Source organism: Chiloscyllium punctatum, chromosome 19 (assembly GCF_047496795.1).
Source record: "Chiloscyllium punctatum isolate Juve2018m chromosome 19, sChiPun1.3, whole genome shotgun sequence".
Classification (NCBI taxonomy): domain Eukaryota; kingdom Metazoa; phylum Chordata; class Chondrichthyes; order Orectolobiformes; family Hemiscylliidae; genus Chiloscyllium; species Chiloscyllium punctatum.
In genome coordinates, this window is record NC_092757.1 from 44932028 (window position 1) to 44944603 (window position 12576).

The 12576-nt window shown below is 47.1% G+C and overlaps 2 non-coding genes across 2 annotated transcripts; both read right to left on the bottom strand.

Annotated features, from left to right (window-relative positions):
- Window positions 1–4724: 4724 nt before the first annotated feature.
- On the bottom strand, window positions 4725–4843 carry LOC140491723 (5S ribosomal RNA). The gene has a single exon (XR_011963394.1). It is a non-coding gene; the product is annotated as a 5S ribosomal RNA (ribosomal RNA).
- Window positions 4844–12035: 7192 nt separating this feature from the next.
- LOC140491724 (5S ribosomal RNA) lies at window positions 12036–12154 on the bottom strand. The gene has a single exon (XR_011963395.1). It is a non-coding gene; the product is annotated as a 5S ribosomal RNA (ribosomal RNA).
- Window positions 12155–12576: the final 422 nt, after the last annotated feature.

Consider the following 12576-nt stretch of genomic DNA (forward strand, 5'->3'; position numbering starts at 1 on the left):
TCGGACCCAAACAGGACAAACAGTACAGACTACAGATTCAAAAACACCAGCAACAGTTCTCCTTCAGGATCCTCCGCTCCACGCTTGCAGCAATGCGCCGTCACCTAACCTCTCTCCAGTCAGCCCTGCCTCAGCTGAGGGCCACACTCTCTCAGAATTGCAAAGGACCCACTCTGTACTACATCCTCAGGAGAATTCATACTCTCAACAAACAGTATTTCAACTCCATCTCAAACATCAAAAACTGTAAGTACAACAAACTTTTATCCACCCACCTCCATAACCAGCGCTCCTCAAACATTCCAGAAGATTCCCCTGGCCTCGGAAACACCATTAGCCATGCGGCTGACGCAGCTACCACCCCCACGCTGAGTGATGATGTCACGTCCGCCCCCATCATGGCCACTCCCACAGTCACTTCCGGCCCTCACATCATTCCTGATGCCACACACTCAGTGACTCCCGCCACCCCTACTGCCATGATCATCACCAATTCCACCTCCACCAGCGCCACTCACCTGCATTCTGCTGACACGGCCCCCACAGACCCCACTGTCACTATCCCCACACCCCAGAACCCCGAGGGCAACATTACCCCAGCTCATGCCTCCACCCCCATTCCCCCCACCATCACACCCACTCCAGGTACTGGCTCCGACCCCACTCCCAGCTCCACACCCACACCAGATCCCAGCTCCCGGCCCTGCCGAGTTTTCACCATCCCTCCAAGACCTCCCACTCACTGAGGAAGAACGATCAGTCCTCAGCAAAGGACTCACCTTCATCCCCCTCCGTCCACACATCACTGAATTTAATACACGCCGTGACGTCAAACAATTCTTCTGTCGCCTCCGCCTCCGAGCTTACTTTCACAATCAGGACTCCCGCCCACCTTCCGAGGACCCCTTCGCCCACCTCCAACACGCTGCATCCACCTGGACACCCTGTGCTGGCCTATTACCTGCCCTCGACCTCTTCATTTCCAACTGCCGCCGGGACATTAACCGCCTCAACCTGTCGACCCCCCTCCCCCACTCCAACCTCTCACCCTCACAACGCGCAGCCCTCCAATCCCTCTGCTCTAATCCCAACCTCACCATTAAGCCAGCGGATAAAGGGGGCACAGTGGTAGTCTGGCGCACTGACCTCTACACCGCTGAAGCCAAACACCAACTCGAGGACACCTCTTCCTACTGCCCCCATCACCAAACCATCATCTCCCAGACCATACAGAACCTCATCACCTCAGGAGACCTCCCACCCACAGCTTCCAACCTCATAGTCCAGGAACCCCGCACTGCCCGGTTCTACCTCCTTCCCAAGATCCACAAGCCTGACCACCCTGGCCGACCCATTGACTCAGCATGCTCCTGCCCCACCGAACTCATCTCTACCTACCTCGACACTATTCTATCCCCCCAGTCCAGAAACTCCCCACATACATTTGAGACACCACCCACGTCCTCCACCTCCTCCAAGACTTCCGTTTCCCCGGCCCCCAAATCCTCATCTTCACCATGGATATCCAATCCCTCTACATCTCCATTCGTCATTACCAGGGCCTCCAAGCCCTCCGTTTTTGCCTCTCCAGACGTCCCCAACAGTACCCTTCCACTGACACCCTCATTCATTTGGCCAAACTGGTCCTCACCCTTAACAATTTCTCCTTTGAATCCTCCCACTTCCTCCAGACCAAAGGCGTAGCCATGGGCACACGTATGGGCCCCAGCTATACCTGTCTCTTTGTTGGCTATGTAGAACAGTTGATCTTCCGTAATTACACCGGCACCACTCCCCACCTCTTCCTCCGCTACATTGATGACTGCATTGGCGCCACCTCGTGCTCCCGCGAGGAGGTTGAGCAATTCATCAACTTCACCAACATATTCCACCCTGATCTTAAATTTACCTGGACCATCTCTGACACCTCGCTCCCCTTCCTGGACCTCTCCATCTCCATTAGTGACGACCAACTTGACACTGACATTTTTTACAAACCCACCGACTCCCACAGCTACCTGGATTACACCTCTTCCCACCCTATCTCTTGAAAAAATGCCATCCCGTATTCCCAATTCCTCCGCCTCCGCCGTATCTGCTCCCAGGAGGACCAGTTCCACCATAGAACACACCAGATGGCCTCCTTCTTTAGAGACCGCAATTTCCCTTCCCACGTGGTTAAAGATGCCCTCCAAAGCATTTCGTCCACATCCCGCACCTCCGCCCTCAGATCTCACCCCTCCAACCGTAACAAGGACAGAACGCCCCTGGTGCTCACCTTCCACCCTACAAACCTTCGCATAAACCAAATCATCCAACGACATTTACGCCACCCCTCCCCACCCCTTTCCGCCTTCCGCAAAGACCGTTCCCTCCGCGACTACCTGGTCAGGTCCACACCCCCCTATGACCCACCCTTCCATTCTGGCACTTTCCCCTGCCACAGCAGGAACTGTAAAACCTGTGCCCACACCTCCTCCCTCACCTCTATCCAAGGCCCTAAAGGAGCCTTCCACATCCAAAGTTTCACCTGCACATCCACCAATATCATTTATTATATCCGTTGCTCCCGATGTGGTCTCATCTACACTGGGGAGACTGGGCGCCTCCTAGCAGAGCGCTTTAGGGAACCTCTCCGAGACACCCGCACCAATCAACCAAACCGCCCCGTGGCCCAACATTTCAACTCCCCCTCCCACTCTGCCGAGGACATGGAGGTCCTGGGCCTCCTTCACCGCCGCTCCCTCACCTCCAGACGCCTGGAGGAAGAACGCCTCATCTTCCGCCTCGGAACACTTCAACCCCAGGGCATCAATGTGGACTTCAACAGATTCCTCATTTCCCCTTCCCCCACCTCATCCTAGTTTCAAACTTCCAGCTCTGCACTGTCTCCTTGACTTGTCCGGACTTGTCCGACCTGCCTATCTTCTTTTCCACCTATCCACTCCACCCTCTCCTCCTTGACCTATCACCTTCATCTCCTCCCCCACTCACCCATTGTACTCTATGCTACTCTCTCCACACCCCCACCCTCCTCTAGCTTATCTCTCCACGCTTCAGGCTCACCGCCTTTATTCCTGATGAAGGGCTTTTGCCCGAAACGTCGATTTCGCTGCTCATTGGATGCTGCCTGAACTGCTGTGCTCTTCCAGCACCACTAATCCAGTATTTGGTTTTCAGCATCTGCAGTCATTGTTTTTACTTTGTTACATATTGCCTAGTTTTGTGCATTTTTACTATCCAGGACTTCAGAGCTGCTACCAGGCGGTCTGTACATAACACCTATTACAATTTTAGGATTTCGACTATTCCTCAGTTCCACCCACACGGTCTCCACTGAATGCGTTTCCTTCATTATGTCCTCCCTCATCATTGACAGAATTTTGTTTCTCATCACGGAGGCTACTCCACCACCTCTGCCATTTTCCATATCCGTCCTATACCACTATCCTATAACCTCGGTCTTCACAATTATCCTTCTGGAGACCACCTTTTGCTTTGCTGAATCTGCAGCACACTCTCCGCGGTCAATATCTCACACCAGAGAGCTCCACCATTCAAACTGATGACCATCGATCCACCTCAACTGCACCTCCCTTTCAGAATTCCCTAAGATATCAAAACTCCATCCACTGACACTGAAGTATCCTCAACAGTAGAACCCACACCACTCTCTGGAGAATATCATTCTAAAGATTAACAACACAATAACTGTCGAAAGTTCACTTATCTGCCTGAAATTATAGGAAATACAGTCTGAAAATCCAAGTCATTGGCACCTATTGCTTCTGCCTTTATCCACCCGACTGTTAATGAACACAACATTCTCTTGCATTTAGTCCAACAGGAGTTCCCTTTCTTCAAAACATCTTGATAGTGTCTTCAAATGGTATGATTATCTTAGTGCACGGTTAAGATTTCCAAAGTAATATCCTTACTCACTAACGTCCTTCTGTCATCCTTAAATGTCAGGGGCTACTCCTCTTTCCAAATCCCACCTTACTATTGTTAATAGTCTGCACTCTGGAAATGTTATTTCTCTACCTTGGTCAACTTGTAACTAAGGCACAGTGATGTCAATTGGATCGAACCATTCATCACCATTTGTGCCATTATTAGGCCGATCTGTTTGTGAAGGCTTCGGCTGTTAGAGAATAAGCCTTGATTTTTGTACCTGGCATTTTAAATACTCACTCTTTACACTTATCTTATTATTTGCTGCTGATGTGTAATAATAATCATCATTACAATGATTGAACTTGCTGTGTTTGCTGACCCATTCTTCCTGCCTTAACCATATCGATCCACCGTTGTATGAACTCGACCGGTGAGTGCAGATATTGTAAAACACCCTTCACCTGACAAGCCCTCACCACAACGTTGTTGCTTTCAGACCCTATCCACACCACTAGTTAGACGATTGTTAGAAAACAGGGGAACGCTGACAGCGATCAGGGAAGTGTGATCATCGAAAGTGAGGCATCACTTAACAAAAACTACGGTTTGTGCTCTTCAATAAAATACTTGCTCCTTTGGTGTTCCTGGTGCGTTTGCTCCAATCTCAAGCAGTAATGATGTGTTTGTGTATTGGGGGAAGAAGTTGAACAATGAAATTGGGCAAGAAAAAGTGAGACAGAGAGACGAAGCGAGTAGTTAATAGGACGTTGCTTGATGAATGGGAGTGTGAGAGTGCGAAGCTGTGAGCAACCTCTGGTGGCTGCAAAAGCCTACTGCACCTGGTATTCCCAGGCGGTCTCCCATCCAAGTACTAACCAGGCCTGAGTCTGCTTAGCTTCCGAGATCAGACGAGATCGGGCGTTTTCAGACTAGTATGGCCGTAGGCACAGACTGCTTCCATTTCTGCTTCCTTAAAGGCACACACTGCTGCATTTACAACAACATTTTGCCATTCAATCAGACTGCACCAAAACATTTCTTTTTCCTTTGCCTTTCTATTCTCCCATCTCCATCTTCAGTTCCTCTACTTCACCCTAGACACACACACACACACACGTTTATTACACAACAGGATCAACTCTTTCACACTCACTCCACTCCATTTCATTACATGCCCATCCAAACTGCTTCACAAATAAACTCCTTTCCAAATTATAACCACAGCAACATACACACACCACAACGCTGTTTAGCCCCTACAACCTCTGCCTCCATTCAAACATCATGGCTCAGCTCTTGCCCAACTTCATATACAAGCCTCTGGCCCTTGGTACCTTTGCTTCACAAACATTTATCTCCCTCTCATTTCAATAGAACAACTCATCCAGCATCCACTGCACTTTGTCAGAAAATGATGGCTAAAATCCACCATCCGATGTATGCACGATGGCTTCCTCACATCTCTACGCAACCCTGTGGCCCTAAGTCTCACGCTATGTCCCTTCGTTCTACAATCCCCAACCAGTAGAAATCGTTTATCATTAGCTACCTTCTCTTTTCCTATTCATGTCTTCGAGACTTTCATCACACCACCCATTAACATTCTCAATTCTACAGACCACAGGCCTAAATGATATGATCTCTCCTTCCATCTTAACCATACAAGTCCAGGTATCATTCTTGTAAATCAATATTCTACTCCTTTCAGAAGGTGTGCGGCCCAGATCCGCTCACAGTACTCCAAGTGGGGTCTATCTACCCAGGGTTTTGTAGAACTGCAGCATAACTTCGGCATCCTTCTACTCCAGTCCTCTACTTAGAAATTTGTCTTGCAAACGTTTCGTCCCCTGTCTAGGTGACATCCTCAGTGCTTGGGAGCCTCCTGTGAAGCGCTTCTGTGCTGTTTGCTCCGGCATTTATTGTGGCCTGTCTCTGCCGCTTCCAGTTGTCAGTTCGAGCTGTCCACTTTAGTGGCCGGTATATTGGGTCCAGGTCGATGTGTTTGTTGATAGAGTCTGTGGATGAGTGCCATGCCTCTAGGAATTCCCTGGCTGTTCTCTGTTTGGCTTGCCCTATAATGGTAGTGTTGTCCCAGTCGAATTCATGTTGCTTGTCGTCTGTGTGTGTGGCTACTAAGGATAGCTGGTCGTGTCGTTTCGTGGCTAGTTGGTGTTTGTGCATACGGATCGTTAACTGTCTTCCTGTTTGTCCGATGTAGTGTTTTGTACAGTCCTTGCATGGGATTTTGTACACTACATTGGTTTTGCTCATGTTGGGTATCGGGTCCTTTGTCCTGGTGAGTTGTTGTCTGAGCGTGGCTGTAGGTTTGTGTGCTGTTATGAGTCCTAGTGGTCGCAGTAGTCTGGCTGTCAGTTCGGAAATACTCCTGATGTATGGTAGTGTGGCTAGTCCTTTGGGTCCACCTAGACAGGGGATGAAACGTTTGCAAGACAAATTCCCAGCTTGACGAACAGAACCACAACGAGCACCCGAGCTACAAATCTTCTCCCAAACTTTGACCTACTCAGAAAGGACAGCAATCTGTTCGCTTTCTGGATTATTTTCTGGATGTGTCCGTGACACTTTAAAGTTGTGTGCACCTGAAACCCCAAGTCTCCTTGGACATGCACTTCATACCATCCAGAAAAATACCTTGATCTGTCCCTTCTTGATCCAAAAATGGATAGCCTCACTATTGCTTTCATTCAAATGCTTTTGCCACAGTTTTGTTTATTGACCTAAATCTATCAATATCCCCTTGCAAATTTATGCTGTCATCTACACAGTCTACAATGCAGCCTAACTTATGCAGCCACAAATTATGATATGACTTCCTGTGCCATTATCCATTCCCTTAACAAATAACATCAATAATTGAGGCCCTAACACAAGTCCTTGTGAGACATAACTGGTTCCATCCTGCCAATTGACTACCTACCCATTATCTCTACTTTCTGTCACCTGCCTCTCAAACAATCTCCGAGCCCTGTCAGGAATTTGCCCTCAATTCTCTTGGCTTCTACCTTCTGAAGTGGATTTTGTCAAATGCCTTCTAGAAGTCCATGTAAACAACATCTATGGACATTATTCCCTGACAGCTACCTTCGTCCCCTCTTCAAACCCTCTGCAATGAATTTGTCAGGCACGACCTACCTGTCATGTGGCTCTCCCTGGTTAACTCAACAATTTGAGGTGCTCACTTATCCCAGCCTTGATTATAGACTCCAACAAATTCCCTGCCATAGGTGCTAAGCTCCATGCTCTGCAATTCCCGAGTTTTCCGGGTTCTCCTCTCTTAAAAAGCGCGACTGACACGTGCAACAATCCAATCCGGAGGAACGACTCCTGGATCTCGGGAATTCTGAACGATTACAGTTCGGGCTTCTATGAGGCGCTTGTCGATTTGTTTTAACACCCACCGATGGAACCCGCCTAATCCCAGGCATTTGTCACCCTTTGATTCCAGTCATTTCCTCATTATCGATGTTTTACTCACCTTCGTTTTATTCGGTTGCTTTTCCCGATCCACTTTTCATTTCACCGGGACTTCTGGCAAGCTATCCTCCTTTTCTCCTGAAAATACCGAGGTAAGGGGAATGATGGAACATCTCGACCATTTACAATGTCCCCACCTTCTCCTGATCACCCGCTTTCCCTTTAGGGCAGCGGAACATTTCTTCTCGATTTTGATGTCCCTGGAAAGATTCCGATCAAAATTCCTTTTGGGAGCTCTTTTACACTGCTTTGTGTCTTTCCTGCTCTCTGGATCTTTCCCAATCAGCAGGATCTATGCTGATATTTTTGTCCATGACTGTTTTCTTCTGTGAAGCAGAGCTTTCCCTCTCAGGGGTATCAACTGGTTTCCTATTGTCTTCAATGTTTCTTTAAACATCCTCCCGTCATCTTCAGTTCTTTTAGCCATCAGCAGATTTTCCAACCTTATTGTGGACGGTCTCTGTCTCATCTCAGTCAAGGCGGCTTTACCGAACTCTCCAACTCCAGCAGCATAGAACATAGAACAACACAGCACAGAACAGGCTCTTCAGCCCACGATGTTGTGCCGAACATTTGTCCGAGCTTAAGCACCTATCCATGTACCTATCCAAATGCCGCTTAAAGGTCACCAATGATTCTGACTCTGCCACTCCCACAGGCAGTGCATTCCATGCCCCCACCACTCTCTGGGTAAAGAACCTACCCCTGACATCCCCCCTATACCTTCTACCCTTCACCTTAAATTTATGTCCCCTTTCAACACTTTGTTGTACCCGGGGGAAAAGTCTCTGACTGTCTACTCTATCTATTCCCCTGATCATCTTATAAACCTCTATCAAGTCACCCCTCATCCTTCGCCGCTCCAATGAGAAAAGGCCGAGCACTCTCAACCTATCCTCGTACGACCTTTTCTCCATTCCAGGCAACATCCTGGTAAATCTTCTCTGCACTCTCTCCAAAGCTTCCACATCTTTCCAAAAGTGAGGCGACCAGAACTGCACACAGTACTCCAAATGTGGCCTAACCAAAGTCCTGTACAGCTGCAACATCACTTCACGACTCTTGAATTCAATCCCTCTGCTAATGAACGCTTATACTCCATAGGCCTCCTTACAAGCTCTCTGGAGTGGCAACTTTCAAAGATCTATGTACATAGACCCCAAGATCCCTCTGTTCCTCCACCTTACTAAGAACCCTACCGTTACCCCTGTATTCCGCATTCTTATTTGTCCTTCCAAAATGGACAACCTCACACTTGACAGTGTTAAACTCCATCTGACACTCCTCAGCCCAGCTCTGCATCACATCGAAGTGCCTTTGCTGCCGACAACAGCCCTCCTCACTATCCACAACTCCACCAATCTTTGTATCATCTGCAAATTTATTGATCTACCCTTCGACTCCCTCTTCCAAGTCATTAATAAAAATTACAAACAGCAGAGGACCCAGAACTGATCCCTGCAGAACTCCACTTGTAACTGGGCTCCAGACTGAATATTTACCATCTACCACCACTCTCTGACTTCGACTTGTAAGCCAGTTCTCCATCCAACTGGCCAAATTTCCCTCTATCATACCTCCTGACTTTCCGCATAAGCCTACCATGGGGAACATTATCAAATGCCTTACTAAAATCCATGTACACTACATCCACTGCTCTACCCTCATCCACATACTTGGTCACCTCCTCAAGACCTACCCTTCACAAATCCGTGCTGGCTGTCCCTAATCAAGCACTGTCTTTCCAGATACTCATAAATCCTATCCCTCAGTACCCTTTCCATTACTTTGCCTACCACTGAAGTAAGACTTACTGGCCTGTAATTCCCGGGGTTATCCCTATTCCCTTTTTTGAACAAGGGCACAACATTCGCCACTCTCCAGTTCCCTGGTACCACCCCCGTTGACAGTGAAGACGAAAAGATCATTGCCAATGGCTCTGCAATTTCCTCTCTTGCTTCCCACGTAATCCTAGGATATATCCCGTCAGGCCCGGGGGATTTGTCTATCCTCAAGTTGTTCAAAACGCCCAACACATCTTCCTTCCTAACAAGTATCTCTTCCAACTTCCCAGTCAATTTCACACTCTCCTCTTCAACAATAAGGTCCCTCTCGTTTGTAAATACTGAAGAAAAGTACTCATACAAGACCTCTCCTATCTCTTCCAACTCAATACACAGTCTCCCGCTACTGTCCTTGATCGGACCTACCCTCGTTCTCGTCATTCTCATGTTTCTCACATACGCATAAAAGGCCTTGGAGTTATCCTTGACCCTATATGCCAAAGACTTTTCATGCCCTCTCTTAGCTCTCCTAATCCCTTTCTTCAGCTCCCGCCTGCTATCCTGTATCCCTCCAACGCTCTCTGAACCTCGTTTCCTCAACCTTATGTAAGCCTCCTTCCTCCTTACAAGACATTCAACCTCCCTTGTCAACCAAGGTGCCCTCACCCTACCATCTTATTCCTGCCTGACAGGTACATACATATCAAGGACATGTCGTATCTGTTCCTTGAAAAAGTTCCACATTTCCACAACATCCTTCCCTAACAGCCTATGCTCCCAACTTATGCTCCTCAGATCCTGTCTTACAACATTGTATTTACCCTTCCCCCAATTGTAAAACCAACCCTGTTGCATGCACCTATCTCTCTCCATAACCAAGGTGAAAGTCACAAAATTGTGGTCACCATCACCAAAATGTTCACCCACTAACAAGCCCATCACTTGTTCCAGTTCGTTACCAAATACAGCAGATACATGCTTTGTGCTTTCAAACACTGCCTTGAACTTGATAGTGCTATCATCGCTCTATGATAAGTGGCCACGCACAACTAGCTCACTCATTAATTCCAAATCATTACTCATTACTAAACCCAATGCTGCTTGTCCACATGAAGCATATAGGACATAATGCAGTGAGAAACAGTACCGGCAATACACCAGACATGCACTACCTTTCTGACAAATGCTTGACTCCCTCTAAATCTGTGTTCACGTTAAAATCCCTCATGAGTAGTACTCTGGCTTTGTTACATATTGGATGCTGCCTGAACTGCTGTGCTCTTCCAGCACCACTAATCCAGTATTTGGTTTCCAGCATCTGCAGTCATTGTTTTTACTTTGTTACATATTGCCTAGTTTTGTGCATTTTTACCATCCAGGACTTCAGAGCTGCTACCAGGCGGTCTGTACATAACACCTATTACAATTTTAGGATTTCGACTATTCCTCAGTTCCACCCGCACGGTCTCCACTGAATGCGTTTCCTTCATTATGTCCTCCCTCATCATTGACAGAATTTTGTTTCTCATCATGGAGGCTACTCCACCACCTCTGCCATTTTCCATATCCCTCCTATACCACTATCCTATAACCTCGGTCTTCACAATTATCCTTCTGGAGACCACCTTTTGCTTTGCTCAATCTGCAGCACACTCTCCGCGGTCAATATCTCACACCAGAGAGCTCCACCATTCAAACTGATGACCATCGATCCACCTCAACTGCACCTCCCTCTCAGAATTCCTTAAGATATCAAAACCCCATCCACTGACACTGAAGTATCCTCAACAGTAGAACCCACACCACACTCTGGAGAATATCATTCTAAAGATTAACAACACAATAACTGTCGAAAGTTCACCTCATCTCAGTCTGAAATTATAGGAAATACAGTCTGAAAATCCAAGTCATGGGAACCTATTGCTTCTGCCTTTATCCACCCGACTGTTAATGAACACAACATTCTCTTGCATTTAGTCCAACAGGAGTTGCCTTTCTTCAAAGCATCTTGACAGTGTCTTCAAATGGTATGATTATCTTAGTGCACGGTTAAGATTTCCAAAGTAATATCCTTACTTACTAATGTCCTTCTGTCATCCTTAAATGTCAGGGCCTACTCCTCTTTCCAAATTCCACCTTACTATTGCTAATAGTCTGCACTCTGGAAATGTTATTTCTCTACCTTGGTCAACTTGTAACTAAGGCACAGTGATGTCAATTAGATCGAACCATTCATCACCATTTGTGCCATTATTAGGCCGATCTGTTTGTGAAGGCTTCGGATGTTAGAGAATAAGCCTTGATTTTTGTACCTGGCATTTTAAATACTCCCTCTTTACACTTATCTTATTATTTGCTGCTGATGTGTAATAATAATCATTACAATGATTGAACTTGCTGTGTTTGCTGACCCATTCTTCCTGCCGTAACCATATCGATCCACCGTTGTATGAACTCGACCGGTGAGTGCAGATATTGTAAAACACCCTTCACCTGACAAGCCCTCACCACAACGTTGTTGCTTTCAGACCCTATCCACACCACTAGTTAGACGATTGTTAGAAAACAGGGGAACGCTGACATCGATCAGGGAAGTGTGATCATCGAAAGTGAGGCATCACTTAATAAAAATCACGGTTTGTGCTCTTCAATAAAATACTTGCTGCTTTGGTGTTCCTGGTGCGTTTGCTCCAATCTCAAGCAGTAATGATGTGTTTGTGTATTGGGGGAAGAAGCTGAACAATGAAATTGGGCAAGAAAAAGTGAGACAGAGAGACGAAGCGAGTAGTTAATAGGACGTTGCTTGATGAATGGGAGTGTGAGAGTGCGAAGCTGTGAGCAACCTCTGGTGGCTGCAAAAGCCTACTGCACCTGGTATTCCCAGGCGGTCTCCCATCCAAGTACTAACCAGGCCTGAGTCTGCTTAGCTTCCGAGATCAGACGAGATCGGGCGTTTTCAGACTAGTATGGCCGTAGGCACAGACTGCTTCCATTTCTGCTTCCTTAAAGGCGCACACTGCTGCATTTACAACAACATTTTGCCATTCAATCATCCTGCACCAAAACATTTCTTTTTCCTTTGCCTTTCTATTCTCCCATCTCCATCTTCAGTTCCTCTACTTCACCCTAGACACACACACACACACACGTTTATTACACAACAGGATCAACTCTTTCACACTCACTCCACTCCATTTCATTACATGCCCATCCAAACTGCTTCACAAATAAACTCCTTTCCAAATTATAACCACAGCAACATACACACACCACAACGCTGTTTAGCCCCTACAACCTCTGCCTCCATTCAAACATCATGGCTCAGCTCTTGCCCAACTTCATATACAAGCCTCTGGCCCTTGGTACTGTGAGAAACAAAGCTCACACACCTCAATAATTG